This window comes from Phyllostomus hastatus, unplaced genomic scaffold, assembly GCF_019186645.2.
Source record: "Phyllostomus hastatus isolate PE091 unplaced genomic scaffold, TTU_PhHast_1.1 phas_contig_38, whole genome shotgun sequence".
Taxonomy (NCBI): Eukaryota; Metazoa; Chordata; class Mammalia; order Chiroptera; family Phyllostomidae; genus Phyllostomus; species Phyllostomus hastatus.
This window is the reverse complement of record NW_025333869.1, coordinates 25,266,837-25,283,921: the sequence shown is the minus strand read 5'-3', so window position 1 is coordinate 25,283,921 and position 17,085 is coordinate 25,266,837. Positions and strand designations below refer to the sequence as shown.

The 17,085-nt window shown below is 52.0% G+C and overlaps 1 protein-coding gene and 1 non-coding gene across 2 annotated transcripts in view; one reads left to right on the top strand and one right to left on the bottom strand.

Annotated features, from left to right (window-relative positions):
• Nucleotides 1-17,085, top strand: part of CDH23 (cadherin related 23) — a 412,088-nt gene that overhangs the window by 154,798 nt on the left and 240,205 nt on the right. The gene's annotated exons all lie outside the window — the stretch shown is intronic.
• On the bottom strand, nucleotides 15,502-15,684 carry LOC123821214. The gene has a single exon (XR_006786070.1). It is a non-coding gene; the product is annotated as a U2 spliceosomal RNA (small nuclear RNA).

Below are 17,085 nucleotides of genomic sequence, written 5' to 3'. Positions count from 1 at the left end.
ATTTTAAAGTCCTCCAGGGAAAGATGCCCTAAAACAGTGAAAGCAAAACTCAGGTGCCAACTCTAGTCCATTGATAGAAGCTGCTCAGAGTGCTGGGTTGGGAGTCCTGTGGCTGAGCCCGGGGAAAAGCTCCGTGATCGCCTGGCACCCTCGGCTCCGAGTGCAGAGAGGAGGAGAGGCAGCCTGCACGCCAGCGATCTGCAGACCTAAAACCCACCAGGGTCACCAGGCCAGTCTGACACTCTCTTCCAGTGTCGTTTCCTGGGCCTCGCTCATTGCCCTTTAGAAGTAAACCTGGCCTTGACCTCAACCTCTGAGAGGGTGAGAGAAACAGCCAGGGTGATAGCTGTAGAGCCATCTTGTCGGGGTCCCTGTCTTACCTTTGTGAGGTTACAGCTGTGAGGGTGGGGAGCCGGGACAGCACTGCCTGGTTCGTCCAGGCTAGACCTTGTCCCCCTGGGATACTCGCCCACCCTGGGCAGGTGGCAGCTCCTCCCTGGGAAGAGCTGGTGTATTGGGAGCCTTGGAGGAAGGCCAGGCTGTGTCCCAAGCTTGGCTCGTTCTCCCACAAACTGAGGATAAATCTGAGCTCTCTAAGCCCATTTCCTGCTCTTTACCAAGGGACAAAGCCTCCCAGACCATGGTGAGGGCGGCAATGGAGAAAATGGAAAAAACTTCCAGCACAGTGCTGGTCGCTGGACATCTGAATTTTGTGCCCCAGACCTTCGGCGGCTTGGGGTGGAACGTGAAGACCGACCCGATGTGGAAAACCTCTCAAGGTTTCCACAAATAGGCAGCCTCCGCCCACAGCCCCCGTCCCCTTCATTCCTTCCCCCGCCACCCTGTCCTCGGGGACAGACAGTGACACCGGGGGTGCTGGATCTGGGGGGCCAGTCGCACTCCTGACATGGGTCCCTCAGCCTGGAGGAGGGGGAGGGCTCTGGGGAGATAAGAAGTTCTCTGGGGGCTGCAGTGGGAGGAAGGAAGGGTGGGAAAAGCAGATGCAGGAAAGTCTAGAAGGGGCTTCTCCTTCCAATACAGCAGAGCCGGGCCCCGCCAGTGGCCACCCCCAACCCCCCACACCCCAAGCCAAAAGGCAAAGACACAGTCGCAGCAGAAAACATGTACACATATTTGCAAGCTACAGTACAAACGAGCAACAAACCTAATGATTCGTGATTATTATTTGAAGGGTCCCACTGTTACAGATTTATTTGTCATTTCTTGTAATAACACCGACGGTAATGAATTCATTTGTATTAATGTGAGTGTCATGCGGACTTCCGTTGAAATTCTGCATTAATTAATGTACCATTAAAACAAAGTGTCGCCCAATTAATATCAAACAGAGGTAAGGCTGCCAGGGTCCTCTTCATCTGGGTTTCATTTGTAATTCATGGTATTAGCACCCTGCTTAATGAAAGTCATTTGCAATTTCTACCCGCGGTCTCTCCTACTTCCCGGGGGAAGGCCAATGTGCCCTAGGAGCCGCCAAGCCCTTCACTGGGCACCCAGGGCCCAGGAGGAGGAGGGGTGGGGAGGACTCTGTTTCTTGGTGGAAACTAATCTCCACAACCCTAATTCCAAGAGGGGGTTAAGGAGCTCCCTGGTTCTTCCTGGCTGGGCTGGTCATCAACTTGAACCCCCAGGAGGGGCACGGGGGCACTCTCTCTGGGCTCTGTTAGGGAAGGGGGGCTGGTTTGTTTCTTGGCCAAGGCCGGTCTTACTGGATGAGGCCGTGGCTGCCCTGGGACAGACAGCCTTCGAGCAGGGTGCCTCTGGGATTCTGGGTCTCCAGCTTTCCTTGGGGTCAGTCTAGGGGTCTTCTCGTGGTCCTTGTGTGCCAGGACTGCTGGCTGTGTCTACAGCCAGTGCTGGAGCCTGTGGGCTGTTGTTGACCGGACACAGCAGGGCAAAGAATTAGACGTCCCTCCCCGTCCCACTCACAGCCCCTCGCTGGGTCCCCCTCCCCAGGGCCCCGGGAATAGATGCTGTATCTCACCACAGCCTCGAGAGCCCTCATGACCCCTATCGAGGGACAGTTCTCAAGGACAACAAAGCAGGGCACCCTCCCTCCCCAGGTGTGCTCCTTGGGTAACCGGGTCTCCCTGGGCCACCTCCACTCAAGCAGGGGATGTCAGGCTGCCATTACCTGGTAATAATGAGGTTTGTCACAGTGAGGGCCACTGCTGCCACCAGTACTGTGGATCAGGCACCAGGCTTAGTGCTTCATAATCATTACTTCACCTAGGACCTACATATGCGGGAGGTTAGTGGGTTTATCCCATTTTACAGATGAGAAAACTGAGGCCCAAATAGCTTCCATCCTTGCCCAAGGTCACACCAAAATGGGAGAAGGGAGCAGGACAGGCACCTTGGACTGTCGCACCGATGTCCTTCCGGACTTTCAAGACCATTTGAGGGCTGGCGAGGCAGAGCCACAGGGGGCAAGGCCTCTGGCTCCTGGCATAAGGTGCCCTCTGCTCTCAGAATGTCCTTCCTCAGCTTGTGACCCCTGCTCGGGCTGCACTCAGCAGTACTAGCTCAGGGTGAGGACCTGTGACCAGCAGCACAGCATTTTAACCTGGGTTCTGTCCACGTGAGAGTGTTCTGTGAAAGAAAAGAGGAACGCCTTATCAATATTTGTTTCAGGACACGCTGCCTTTATATCTTCTGAAGACAGTCCTAAGCAAAGGGGTAGGTTTTGTAGCAAGAGAGCCTTAGAGTAGATTTCAGGAAGGACTTCCAGTCAGACCCACTTAGAGCAGGAAGGGAACATGGAGGTGATGCCATTCGGCTCCCTCATTTGATGGAGGAAGACCTGAAGGCCGAAGAGGTTTGTAACTTGTCAGGATCACACGGAGGCCACACTGATCCTGGTCTTCTGCCTCCAGCCCTGTGCTCTTCGCAGCTGCCCACCATGCTGTGTGTTCAGGAGTCACCTTCCACCCTTGTCAGGACCAAGGGTGGGGCAGGTCAGCGAGTGAGCCTGGAGGTGGGTGTCTGCCGCCACTGACCATCCGTGTGGCCTCAGTCAAGCCCTCTGCACTGCCGGGGTCTCAGCTCTGTCACAGTGTGACTGACTGGTCGGGACATCGATTCCCTAACCTGGCTGTATGTGAGGATTCCTCTGGGACTTTCAAAACCACAGAGGCTTGGCGGCCCCCGGCATGGCTGTGGTTTCACAGCTCCCCAGGCATTCTCCTGTGCAGCCAGGGAAGGGAAGAAGCACCGGACTGGGTGACTCCTGAAGTCCTCTGTGGCCACGACAATTCCAATCTCTCTACTACTGATGCTAAAACCATTTCCCAAGCCCCTGCCCCCCTCCAGCCCGGGCCCAGTGAGTTCCTACAGCTGTCCTCTCTCTGCCTGGACTCTGGGTCCACCAAGCCCCCTCTCGCAGCCCTCACCAGCCCTCAGCTCCCCAGCAGCCAGGTGGGCAGGCCGTCAGCCCTTAAGCCTCCGGGCTCCAAGTGACAGGTTCCACTTACCACATCACACTGCCTAAAGGGCTGGCAGCAGTAGCCTTAGGGATTGGGGATCTGAGAGGAAAAACCCGCCCCAGGCCTAACCCACTACTCATGCCTGCCCAGGCCTCCACTGCCTCCTCTGTCCACCCCTTCCGAATGCACACCCTGGCTGGGGACAAAGGGGCACACTGGTGGATGGAGCCCAAGGGGCTGAGGAGAAGAGATGAGCAGAAGTTGCATTGCTTGAGCTGTCTTCTTATTCAGAATCCATTTATTAGTCTCTGCTTTCCATAGATGGAAGGCCCGCCCTAAGGAGATTTGCATATTCATTTTGTTTAGCATGATTCATCATCATGTGGGGGGATGAATTTGGGGGTTGGGAGAAGGAGCCCCACTCATGAGCCATGGAGCTGAGCACAGAGAGCCCAAGGCAGCTTTAAGGATGCTAAACACCCAGAGTGGGCTCCAGTGGGATGGGGTTGGTAGGGGGACATGCCTCAGGGAGGGCTCCCCTGCCCACACCGCCCTGGCCTCTGATCCTGCTGAGAGCAAAGCAAGGACTCAGCCTTCACAGGTGTCCCCTCCCCTCCCAACCCTCCCCACCAGAAGCGACATTTGTGAAGTGCTTTACAGTGTACAGACCCTTATACCCGTTCCATGAGGTGACGCGGTATGATGGCCCCTCAGACTTACCAAGCACGTGCTCTGCCCTAAGCACTGACCGTGTGTTTTCTCCTGTAAGCCTCACAGTGGCCCTACGAGGCAGGGCTTCCTATCATGCCTATCTCACTATAAGGAAACCAAGGCTGAGAGAGGCTGCCTAATTTCCCTCAAGTCACACAGCAAGTAAAGGGTAGAGCTGAGCCTCAAACTGCAAATCCCCTCAGACCCCTGCTCCCTCAAAGCCTCCCTTCATGGTGTCTGTTTTTTTCCCCATAAAGAATCGCTTAGAACTGCTCATAATCATTTTTCTGTTGGAAAAAAAAAGTATGCATGTGGTCAGCTCCGTCCCATACTATGTCGCTCCATAAACACGTTTGGGATGTATGGGTGCGAGACCTTGACCGCCCCTCATAACTGATGCCTCCATTTCCAGCACCTTCCTGGTCACGCCTGACACCTGGGACCTTCTGAGCCTGGAACCCCTGGATGGCCTAAGTCATTCCGTGGCATTCCCCTTAAATGTCATTGGTAGGATCTGGCACTTAGCCAGAATGGCAGGATCCCAATTTCTCAAGGTCACTTTGGCCATCCCCCTGCCCCCTGGACGTGGTACACTTTGCTCATGTATCACTGAGAAGAGTATTGTGTGGTGGGTAAGAGCTCGGGCCCTGGAACAGCTCACCTGGGTGCACATCCCAGTGTTCCTGCTTCTTACCACATGGCCTCGGGCACCTGGAGGATGGGGATAGTAACAGTGTCTGTTTCACAGGCTGCCACGAGGACTGTACAAGATCTTGCATGGAAAGTACTTGAAGCAGGGCCTGACACATAGGAAGTGCTCGGCAGATGGAAGCTATTACCCTAGAACTGGAAGTCTATTCTTATTTGTAAAAAATTCCAGGAGACTCAGTGGACGTACTGGTTGCCACCCTCCGTAATCTGTCCATTCTCAAGACTACCTCCTGCGTCAGCTGAGCCCTGTTTCTGGCCCAGATGCAGGGACAGTGTCCTGGGGCCCAGATGACCAGATCTGGACTCCAGGGTAGCTTTTTAGGGAGACCCTTCTATAGGTTATACCATACTTTTTCCTAGTTTTCTTTTTTTTTCCTCTTAGAATATTCTGCCTCTACAGAAGGTGGTGATTTTTGTTTTGGCATTTGAGTTTTTAAAGTTCTTTCCCACCATCAACTCATTTTATTTCCCCTGCAGCTCTGTGTGGAAGACGTTGCAGGGATTGAGATACTCATCTCCTGGATGGGGAAACTGAGGCACCAGACATTTGCATTGATGCTTTGTAGCAACAGAGAAGGAAGTTAGGCAAATTAGTCCTGAAGAGTCAGAATGTGACCCAGCATTTCAGGACAGTTGTTCCTGGGCTTTTTCCTGTCAAGCCAATGTGCATGGTGGATAACCACCACTAAATGGATCCTTCCAGAAGCTGATTTCCAAGTCCCTGCTGGGGGAAGGAGAGGGGAGAGGCTCCCAGGAGCCAATGAGATTAACCTCTGGGGTAGGGGAAGGGCGGCAGGATAAGACCGAACATCTGAGGTCTGGATTCACGCCTCCACTCTGGTTACCCCTCCCACACTATATAGGGGGCAGTGGATGCCCAGCCCTGAGGGAGGGGTGGGACTGCATGATGTTGGAAGCATCCTGTCCTGCAGACTGGGGCCAGCATGGTCACCAGGGCTGCTCCACCATCACTGGCCTTGCTGTCCCCTTCTCTCTGTGTGTGGCCTTCAGCCACCTGCTGGACCGGCCTACCAGCTGTACACTCGCCATGATGCATAATGCCCCGTGCTTCCTGTGTTCCCTCTATCAGCTCCTGCGAGTCAGCAAGTGAGAGGGTGAAGAGGGTGCCTGGAGGAGAGCAGGTGCTTGACAGCCCTGGAATGTGGGTGCTAATGGGAGGTGGCACTGGGTTGTGGGGGGACCTTGGAACTCTACTGTCACTCATTATACAGGAAGGTCACTGAGCGGGGTGGGGGTGCTGCAGTGGGGAGGGGGTGAGAAAAATTGCCTGAGATCTCCTTAATCCCAGGTAGCACACCTGGCTCTAAAAATGGAGCTTCTGAGAAGAAGTCCCCCCATGTAACTTCAGGAAGGCTCCTCCCAGCCCTGCATGCCTAGCATCACCTGAGTAAAGGCCACAGCCCATGTGCAGGGGGCAGGGAGAGAGCCTGGACATGTGTGTCTAGAAACCTGAGGAGCCAACAGGCTCTTTTGGGGAGTCAGGGAGTGTCAGTCCCTTATACTGGGTGACGACACATGCTCTCAGCGTTGTCACCCAGTGGAGAAGCCAGAAGTGCCACTAGCAAAGGCCTAGAGGTGGGCCCACCCTCTGGGGCTGCTATGTAGAGCGGTCCGACAGACGCAGGGGTCTCAGTGGGGCAAAAAGGGGAGGTGAGTTTGGAGAGGGAAGCTTTGATCAGACTGTGGTGAAGCTCAAGGTCCAGGAGACTTGCCTTGGAGGTAAAAGAGGAGCCGGTGACAGTGTTTAAGGAGAAAAATAAGGTGGGGGATCAGTGCTTTAGGGGAGGGGCTTTTCGGGTTCAGTGACAGGGTCAGGGCTAAAAGAGGGAGGCCACTTCGGTGGTCCAGCTCTGGAGACACATTTTTTCAATTTTTATATTAATTTTTTCAAAGTCATATATGCATGAGCTTAAAAGTCAAATAGTAAAGTGAGGCTTATAATAAAAACAGTAGTGTTTTGCCTCATCCTTTCCCACTCCTGATTCCCAACTGTGTTCAATTTCTGGTAGTTACCTTTTTATTTCCAAATCACACACTTGTAAACTGTTCAGTTCTGGACACTACCTACTGACCTGCAGCTCTGCAGGAGGAGAACCACACTTTACCACCACTCTCCATCTCATTTGTGCTGCACACACACACGTGCACACACACACATACTCACGCACACATGCAGCTGCACACACGCACACGTGCATGTGCATGTGTGCACACATGCACAAACACATGCACACATGCACAAATCACTCTTAATGTGCTTTGCCCATTCTCCCAACATAATTACATCCCTCCTTTTAGCTCAAAATGCATTTAATGTATATATCTTTATGATTATGTAAATATTCACAGTTGAGCTACATACTGCACTGTAATTATATTTCCTTTTTTTGTTTTCTCTAGAATTAATAATTCTCTTGTTTTTTGCTTAGGGTTCTACGAACCTATCACTTATTCATCCCCAAATATCCCTCACATAATTAAATGCCTCCTCTCAGTATATTAAAAGTATATTGATTTTTAAATTTGGTTCATGTTTTTCTTGGCAACATTCTTCTTCTCCAGTCCAAACGTGCTGTGCTCTGGCTTGCTTGCTGTTCTGGAGGCTGAATGGCTAAAGGGGCCTGATGTGGGTGGGCATGGGGGAGGCAAGGGGAATCACCCTGAGAGTTTCTTTGCCTCCTATATTAGATCCCCTATTGCAGGGGACCCATATTTTCCTCTTTCTTTGTTTGCACCCTCATTTTGGTGGAGTACACCCTTCAATAATTTCCTGAAAAACAGCTAATTAAATTTTTTTTACTTTGTTTCTAAAAATATGTTTATTCCCCATTTGTATTTGTTGATAGTTTGGCTGGGTATAGATATCTTAGAATGAAAATAGCTCTCCTCATACTGTGAAGTAATTTCTCTCTTGTGTTCTAACCTGTAGTGTAACTGTTAAGAACTTTGATGCCATTTTGATTCCTGATCCTTTGAATGTAGTCTTTTGTTTTCTCTCTGAGAGTCTCTAGAATTAAAAAAAAAAGAAGTACTTAGTGTTTTGAAACTTCATAGTTTTATGCTGTGTGTCTCTCTTCTGAACAGATGGTGGTCTTTTTTGATCTGGAAACATGTCCTTCAGATCCGGGAGATTTTCTCACCTTACTTCGTGGCTAATTTCCTCCCTTTGTTTGCTCTGTGTCCTGTCTCTGGGATCACTGTTGGCTGGGTGTCGAGTTTTCTGAACTGCTTCTCTGATTTTCTTACTCCCCCACTATCCCGTCCCCCCCATTTTCCATCTCTTTGAGTTTTGTCCTACTTTTGGAGAAATTTACTTTATCTTCCAACACTGTTACTAATACATTTCAAATAGCTCTCTTTTTTTCTCTTGGAATGTTCTTATTTTAAAGATGCTATGTCTTATCTCTCTGAGAACGTTTAAGATTCTTATTATTTTATCTTTACTCTCTGCCCCTCACCCCACCCTGCTGCTGTCTTTTACATTAAAGGCTCATCTTAAATGTTTCTTAACACTTAGTTGTCTGTTCATATTTAAGAATGAGCCCACATTTGGCTGCCTAGAGGCTCGCTGTGAGTGTTTGGGCATGGTAGGGTCAGGGGCTGCTTGTTAACCAGTGGGCTTTGCTGTGGGATAATTAGGTAAGGAACTAGTTGTTTCTTTGTGGGAATTCCAACATATTAACATTGGTACTTTCTCCTGGGCTAGTTTCCCTGTCCTCTGCCTGGCTAAAGAGGACTGATCAGGGGTAGGGGAGAAAGAGAGATGCAGATTTTCACTTAGCCACCCCATTTTCTGTGCCTTGTCCAGCTTACTGTCTGAGTCCAGAGACTGATTAATTCCCCCCCCCCCCTTCCAGAAAGCACACATCCTGTCTCCTGCAAGAGCTGGGGAAGGCATCTGGGAGTCTGACCACTCTTTTTAGAAATTTGTAGCCATTCATCAGTTTCTGGTGTCACCTGGTGTCACCAGGTCCCGAGCTTTTCTGGGGTTCTGAGACACCAGCCCATTGGCTTTCCTCTCTCTGTAAGGCAGTTTTCAGTTACTTCTGTTTTGTTTCCAGGATTTCGTTGGCATTTCTCATCCATTGTCATCCTTTCTCCTGTTCTGTCTTCCCTTGTAGATTTATGCATTTTTAATTCCCATATTGTCATTTGGTGTCATTTGATGAAGGGTTTGGACAAAAAAAAGAAGTAAATGCATGTGTTCAGCCTGCCATATTTAACAGGAAGTCCTGATTGTGTTAAAACGTTCATTGAATGCCTTCTATATGCAAACGACCATTCTTGGACCATATAGGTGGCCGAGGTAAATGGTAAAGAGAAAGGAATGACTTAGGGAATGTTGAAGGAAGAATCGACAGGTCCTGGTAACTGACGAGTGGGAAGCCCGAGAGAGAGAGTAAGTCCAAGATCACTCCAGCAGGTGAGGGCATTGGGAAGTCACGAGGGGCGTTAGGTAAGCACTTTGACGAATGCCTCCCTGGGATTCAGACTGGGCAGCATACAGCTAGAGGCTACAAAGGAGGAGCAGCTCAGGGTTAGGAGAGCGCTGAGCTGGCTCTGTGGAACAGCTGGGGAGGCCAGCCCCACTCACAGGAGGTGCTCAAGCCACGTCTGGGTGCCCGGGTCTCTGAACCCAGCCCTTGGGGCTTCTTCTGCCCACAGAGCTGGCCCCTCCACCTAGCAGCCTGCCTTGGCTCTCAGAGCAGATCCAGCACCGTTTGTAGAAGCAGCACTCCTCATCCAGGAGAGGGCAAGTTCTGGTCGAAAGAAGGGGTGTTGTAATATGAGTGACCTCTTCCTGACTCTTCCACAGAGAGGTGCTAGAATGTATAGGTGTGGGTTTGTGCACACACGTCTGTACCCCCTCCTCAACCGAAATAGGGCCACCTGAGACATTCTTCAGGGCCTGCCTCTCCTGGTTCTTCTGCCTGCACTATTTCTCTCTTTGGCCCCGGCTCTCAGCTAGTGCCCTCATATGCCTTATTGCCTAGTTAGGAAAGAAATACAGCCCTCACCTACATAGACTCCATTCCCCACCCTCCCACCCCTGGGGGTTAGCATTCCACACACCTTCCCGTGTGGAGGTGGCACTCTCCCCAGGCACCCCAGTAGGCCCCGCCTCCAGAGCCACCAGTGAAGAGGTGCCAGCTTTGGCACGTAGCAGCACAGCAGCGGAGACCAAAGGCCTCTTGTTTGCCCCAGGCTCCCCCTGGTCAGAAAGGCCTTAACCTCTGACTTTACCTCTTCTCGTCACAGTGAGAGCGTATTTCCTGATCCCCCATGGAAGTGTGCCCATTTTGAGATACCCTCTTCCTGCTGAAAGTTTTGGGGGGTTAAAGCTGTCCATTCACCCTTTCTTCTCTAATCCAGGCAATCTAACACCCCTAGTCCTTCCACAGAGGGAAGTGAATGAATCAGCCCCTCTTGGGAGGGGCCCTGAGCCCACTCTCCACCCTCATCTCTGGGGTCCCCGAGGTCTGGGGACACAGAGATAAGCTGAATTTAAATCCTGATTCTACCACTTATAAGCTGTGTAACTTCGGACAAAGATACTTAATTTCTCCCCTCCCCAACATACCTCAGAGACCAGAAGCCCAGCCTCTGAGCGGCAAAAATGCATTCCAGGAGGATCCGTTCCTACCTCGGATCCACGGAGGCGCCCACACCCTGTCAGAACTCTATCTGTCAGGAATTTATTACTAATGCATTTTATAACAGGCTTTATAATAAGATATGAAAGACTGTGGCAGCATCTAGCACGCAGTCCATAAATATTAATAATGCCTTCAGAGATGGCACCCACGGTGGAAGTGGTGGGGCCGGTTGCTGAGGTTTGGTTAAGAGCACAGAACACATCTCATGGGGGCTACACCTCGAAAGGACACGGCTGCACTTTCCCTTCTCCTGTCTTCCTTTCTCTTGCCACGCCTTTGCCCCTGTAATATCTTTTTCCCCTTTAACTTGTCACTTTCTCCTCAACTTTCTTTCCTTCTCTTTTTTCTCACACACTCCCCGCCTCATCCCTGTTTCCCCTTTGGCCCCCATTTCTGCCCCTCTCACCACCCCATCCTGGGTTTTTTGTCCCCTTCCCTTCTCCCTCGCCCTGCTCTCCCCTTCCCCTTTCTTCACACTCCCTCCATCTCCGTTTTCTCTGCCCTCCCTCTTTGCCTCTCTGTCTGGCCCTCTTTCGTCCTCAGTGTGTGATGCATGCCCCCACACGTTCCAGTCAGCGCCCCGAGCCACCTCGGTAGAAGCCTAGAGTGTAATGTAACTCACACTGCATGTGAGAAGTGAGCTATTTATCATTATTATTAACGAACAAGATCCCTTGCACGGCCGAACTTTCCCAGAGTCTATTCCCTTGTCACCCTGGGAGTAGGGAAAAGATTTATTTGTCTGTGAATTGCACAGGGTGGCCCATTTACAGCAGGTCCATCAGAAATGACATGGAGCTTAAATGGGACCTGGAAGAGGCAGGGGTCTGCCCTGTCTGCCACCTGCCTGCAGTGGGCCCCTTGCTGGGGGGCACAAGTGGGAAGGTGTAAGGGGATCATGCCTATACACATTCCCTGGCTCCCAGGAGGCATGAGTGGTGCATTTTGGGAGATTTCCATTGAAGTTACCCAGCAGCCACGAGGGAGTGGTGGGTCTGGGCGGGGGGTGCTATGGGGAAGGAGCACAGGAAGCAGAGCTGGCATGCAGCAGTGGGCCCAGAGGCCGGCCTCAGAAGCGGAGTGATCACATTCCACGGGGCCTTTCCTCCAAAGACCAGCTGCTCCTTTCCAACAAGAAGGCGGACCCAGAGCCAATCTGCACAATGAATATGCAGAAAGAAGTTGCCCTAGAGTGGGGGAGCCCTCCCTACAGCTGAAATGTGCCTTTGGCCCTGCCTCCATGGCCCAGGCTCGCTCTGGTCATGGTTCTGTAGACCTTGAACCCCAAGCCCAGGCACCATAAGGGCAGGCACCTTCTCCCCGGTCTCCTTGCCTCCAGGCGGGCGGAGACGGGCTCTGAGGAGCATCTCTCCTCCAGGCCTGTCGTGGCTGATTGCATCATGCCCGTGATCGGGCTGTCCCCTGCCCGCCTCTGCCACCCCCACATGCATGCTGATCATTTTTTGCAAAAGATTTTATTTATTTATTTTTACAGAAAGGGGAAGGGAGGGAGAAAGAAAGGGAGAGAAACATTGATATGCCAGAGAAACATTGATCAATTGCCTCTCACACACCCCAAATTGGGGCCTGGTCTGCAACCCAGTCCTGTGCCCTGACCAGGAATTGAACCCGCAAGCCTTTGGTTTACTGGACAACACCCAACCCACTGAGCCACGCCAGTCAGGGCTGCATGCTGATCATCGCAGTGACCTGAGTGGTCTGCATATTTAAAAGAGACACTTAAGAAGAAGAAGGAGCCAGCATTCATTCATCCGGATGGTTCTATTCTCCCCATTATAACCTCCTATGCCCTTCACAATCTAGGGTCAGTGGCCAGGAGCTTTGCTTTTTGTGGTCCAGCTGTGGACATTAAAGGGGTGGAATCCTATCCAGGAGAGGATAAGGGAGAGTCTGGGTCAAGGCTGCAGGAATGAGGGGGCTTTGCCTGGGGATGAATGCATTCTGGGGGGCTGGAAAGAGTAAGAAGCTGAGACCCACAGAAGCCAGTGTGAGCAAAGGGGGTATGCACACAAGAAGGACAGAATAGATCTGGCTTCAGCACCACAGCCAGGGACAGGAAATGAAGTCCAGGCAGGACCTATGAAGACCAGGGCAGGGGGACTCCCAGAGCCGGTTGTCTCTGTCTTTCTCCGTCACTGTGCTTCATCCTTCTCAAGATGGGTGCCCTCTGCCTGCCCATGGCTCCTCCGCCATCCTTCCACCTGTGGCTTCTATGTGGTGTCAACTGTCATGGCACCCACACCAGCCCTAACCAGATAATAAGAATCTTCTTCTCCAGGTTCCCACAGAAAATTGATTTAACTTACAATGTCCCATCTAATTGGACTATTAGAGTCAAGTGGTCATGCCCAGACCAATCAGATGTGGCCTGGGTCTGAAGTCACTTGGTACAAACATGGCCACCTAGATCCATCCCTTTGAGCAGAGAGAGCTAAGGGTATGAAGAGCATCTTTACTTAGAAGGAGGGTGAATGGGAAGGCAGTGGCGGGCATCTCTGGGTGGGTGACAAAAACATTAACATGGGCCAAAGCACCTGATCTCCAGTCACAGCTCTGCTCTTAGCCACCTCCAAGACCTAGAGAAAGGCACAAACCCTCACTTTTCCCATCTGTAAAATGGGGCAGCTAGATGGATAATCTTTCCAGCTCCTACTTTTAAGCCTTTCTTGAGTGGTGTGTGGTCAGGCCTGGCCGCTGTGCTCAGGAGTTTTCTTGCCCTCCAGCCCCGCCCCCGCACTGACTCCTGCATCAGACCCCACCCCTCCTCTTACAGGCTCTTCAAACCCACATGGGAGGGTCTCCACAGGTCCTCCTACTGTGACCCTGTCAGCATCAACCGTGAACCAGTCAACTGAGATGTTCTCCTGAATTTTAAAATGCCCATTTGTCTAAGTTCATGGTGAAGAGATTGACTGCTTACACTGGTTCTGATATCCCCCCCCCCTTTAAATAGGACTCATCTCAGACTGCCTGTGATGGTATTTTATTACCATAATAATAATTGCAACGACCATTTATTGAGTATTGCTCAATATTGCTGTGTGCCTGGCTCAGCAAGAAGCTTTTATTTTCCCCCACACCTTATCTTATGTAATCTTTCTCACAACCCTAGGAGGTAAGCACTGTGATTAGCTGCCTTTTTGCATTTTCCTTTGAGGAAACTGAGGCCAAAAGAGTAAGTTTAACAGCATGTGCCTGAGGTCTCCAGCCAATGAGTGGAAAGGCGGGGACTCAAACTTGGAGCCCACGCTCTGAGCCACCAAGTTTTACTGCCCGCGGTGTACTTGGAATGCCAGGTGCACCTGGAGCCGCAGAGGAAATCTGCTTGCGTAGACCCGTGAGCACATCTGCCTGTTTCCGTGGAACGGCAGCTGGGTGCTCGGAGGAGCCCCCGGTGCGTGCTGATGGATGACTGTCCCCTCACACCTCATTTCCCTGACAGAGCATGGCGCTCAGGACCTGAAATGCAGGAAGTCAGCATTCTCTTCTCTCCAATGGCTTGTCCCTCCTAAGAATATGAATGGCTCTTTGCCAGGCCTATTTAAAACATTTTCTAAGTTATGCAGAAATTAAGTGGGTTTGCACTGCAGGGCATGAAACATAAAAGCCAAGAAGGTCAGACACTGGACCATGCCTTCTTTTCTTCCTTTTCCTCTGTCTTCTTGGATCATGCTCTTAAATCTGATCAGGGGCCCTTCACAGCGACCATGTGGTATGGGCGGGTGAAGTGTCCTCTCCTCCCTGAGGCAGGGGCTACAGCACTGGGCGCTGGCTCCATTTGGGGTGTGTCGGAAGCACTGTGAAATCAGAGCATGTCCCTCCCTCTCGTGGCAGGAACCACAGGTCCTAATGGAGTGTTTAGTTCTGGAGCGTGGGGCTGACTCTGACACTCACGTGACATGTGCATGTTGGGGGGCGGGATGGGGCTGGCAGAGAGAGAACGGTAGGTTAGCTGAGAACATCATAAAGATCTCCTAAGACCAGTGCCACCGCTGTGGCTTGGCAGGGTAGAGGCTGGCTTCACTGAGCCCAGCACTAGCCTGGGCTAGTTCAGTCCTGGGCTTTGCACATGGTGGCTCTGGAGAAGTATTTGAAGAGTCCCTATATCCATGAGGATCCCCCAGGAAATAGTTCATCTCAGTACTTCCAATAAAGGCATTTCGGTGAAGAGACAGAGCCTGGGTGCTCAGAGGAGGGGTGGGTATGGCTGGGGGGCATTAAGAGATGCTAAGGTACCAGAGACTAGCAGCAGTGGGAGGCTCCTACTGCCCCTGGGGCTGAAGAGGGAAGGGAAGGGGATAGTGCTGCCAGAGGCCACCAAAAGCTGGGGCTAGGGAGAAGGGGCTGCTGGGCTGGAACCAGGGGGAGTAGGGAAGTAACACCCCAAACTGCTTCTCTTACTGACACCTCCCCAAACTCTGAGCTCTTACCATCACCTTCATTGTCAGAAGCCAGCCAGCAAGGGAGCCTGGGAACACAATGAGGTCACCGTAGGATGGGCAAATGGATGGGGAGGTGGAGGCAGAACAGGGCACTCAGTGGATCTGGGGGTTCGGTGCAGACAAGGAATTCCCAGCACAGTATCATTAAAATTCACGGTGCTTCTTGATACCACCCTGCCCTACCCTTGAAGATGTGTTCTTGTCTGCAGTCCTCTAGAAGGTATTCAGACAATAAAATCACAACTGCCATCTTTGAAGCACTTGTTACATGTTAGGAAGTTTGCAGTTACGAGTTCCTGTATGCTTCATATGCGATGTTATTAACTTCAGTGTGCAGAGAGGGGATGGAGGGTCAGCAAGACTGAGCAACTAGCCCAAAGACACACAGCAAGGCTGGGGTTCCAGCCGGCCGAGACCTGTCCATCCCAGGAATCCTAGCACTGGTCCTCTCTGCCTCCTCGAACACTTGATTCTCTTCTGGAGGAAAAGGAGAGTGTCTGTTTCCCAAGCCACAGCACTGAGGAGGCAGACCTAGCAAAGGAAAGCAGTTTTGGAAACCCAGAGGTGTGAGAGAGCCTGCTGGATTTGAGAAGTACAAATAGCTCTACCTGCCGGGGAATATTAAATGGATAAGAACAGATACTAGACATGATCTTAGCTAAAAGGCCAAGAAGCCATACCTGCCAGGAAATAAAGTGTAAAGGTCAGAGGCAGGTCCAGCCCATGAGGGCCTGCGTTCTGTTCAAAGGGGCACTGGGGGGCCGTGCACGTTGTGGAGGAGAGGGGCCACCCCGTCCGCCTCCGGTCCTCAGTGCTGGGTGGAGAGCAACTGCCCCTGCACTGAGCCTGACACTTGCCTGGTGATGGAGAGAACCCGCACACTCAGTCAGAAGCCGTGGCAACTGCACGGCTTTTTCCCTGGGGCCCCCCTCCAGCCTGACTAGGGACCTGACTAAGGACCTCCTTACCTCAAACAGATAGCCCCAGAGTGGGGCTGTTGGCATGCCCACACCTGGTCCACAAGGAAGAAGCTGCCCAGAGCAGTGAGGCAGGGCCTTGGTCATGGCCAGCAGCACGGAGAGGGGGCAGCAACGGAGGTGCCCTTGTGAGAAAGAGCCCTGCAGGTGTCAGAAGGGACCCAGTCATTGTCCCAGTGTAAAAAGAGCACAGAGGACCAGAAATACTGTGTCTCTGCCCTCAGGGAGCTTACGGTCGGTCCCACACTCCTGGCTCACAGGTACCACCCATGCTGGCAGTTGACCTTAGCGTCACACGGAAGAGTTAGGGAAAGAACAGCCATCGATATTTTGGAGAAGTGTTTAGTATAGAGCCTGAGGTCAGGGGCTAGACCCGAATCGAGGCCTTTCGTCACTGCCTAGCTCTCGTGCCTTGGACAAGCTCCTTAACCTCCCTCAACCGCAGCTTCCTTTTCGAAAACCGGGCAATAGCTCCCGCCCAGAAAGCTGCGTGTCACAGATGCAGCCCCCGGCGCAGGACCTGGCACCTAGCAGTCAGTCGGCGAGAGCAGAGATTTTTACCGTTCGTCTCCGTGAAGGGCCTCATTAGATTGCCTGTCCTCAGATGTGTCCGGAGCTCACTAAATTATGAATAAATTAACCCATCCAACAGTTAGCAGGCACGGCTTGCCACCCAGGCATTGCGGCGGGCGCCGCAGTGATGAAAGCTGACAGCTGGGCAGGGGATGCAATGAGATACTCAAAATATAATGTGCTGCATGCTCGCAGAGATTCCTTCACGTCTTCATAGCGGGTATTTATCGACTGTCTGACACGGGCCCAGCACTGTGCTGGGCAAGGCAGATAGAGCCCCCTGGCTTCTGCAGAGCACATGGCGATGAGGGAAAACAGGCACTGACCGAGGAATAATAGAAACGTGGGGGACCCTGAACATAAACATGATGTGGGTGGGGGTCTGGGGGGCTGTCCTGCCCGGGGATCTTCCTGCCCAGAGGAAGTTGCATTTAACCAGAGACCCCAAGTCAGAAGGCAGCTGGGGTCTGTACAAATTATATGGCAGAGGAAATCACAGAAGGCTCCCAGGATGTGGTGACATTTGAGC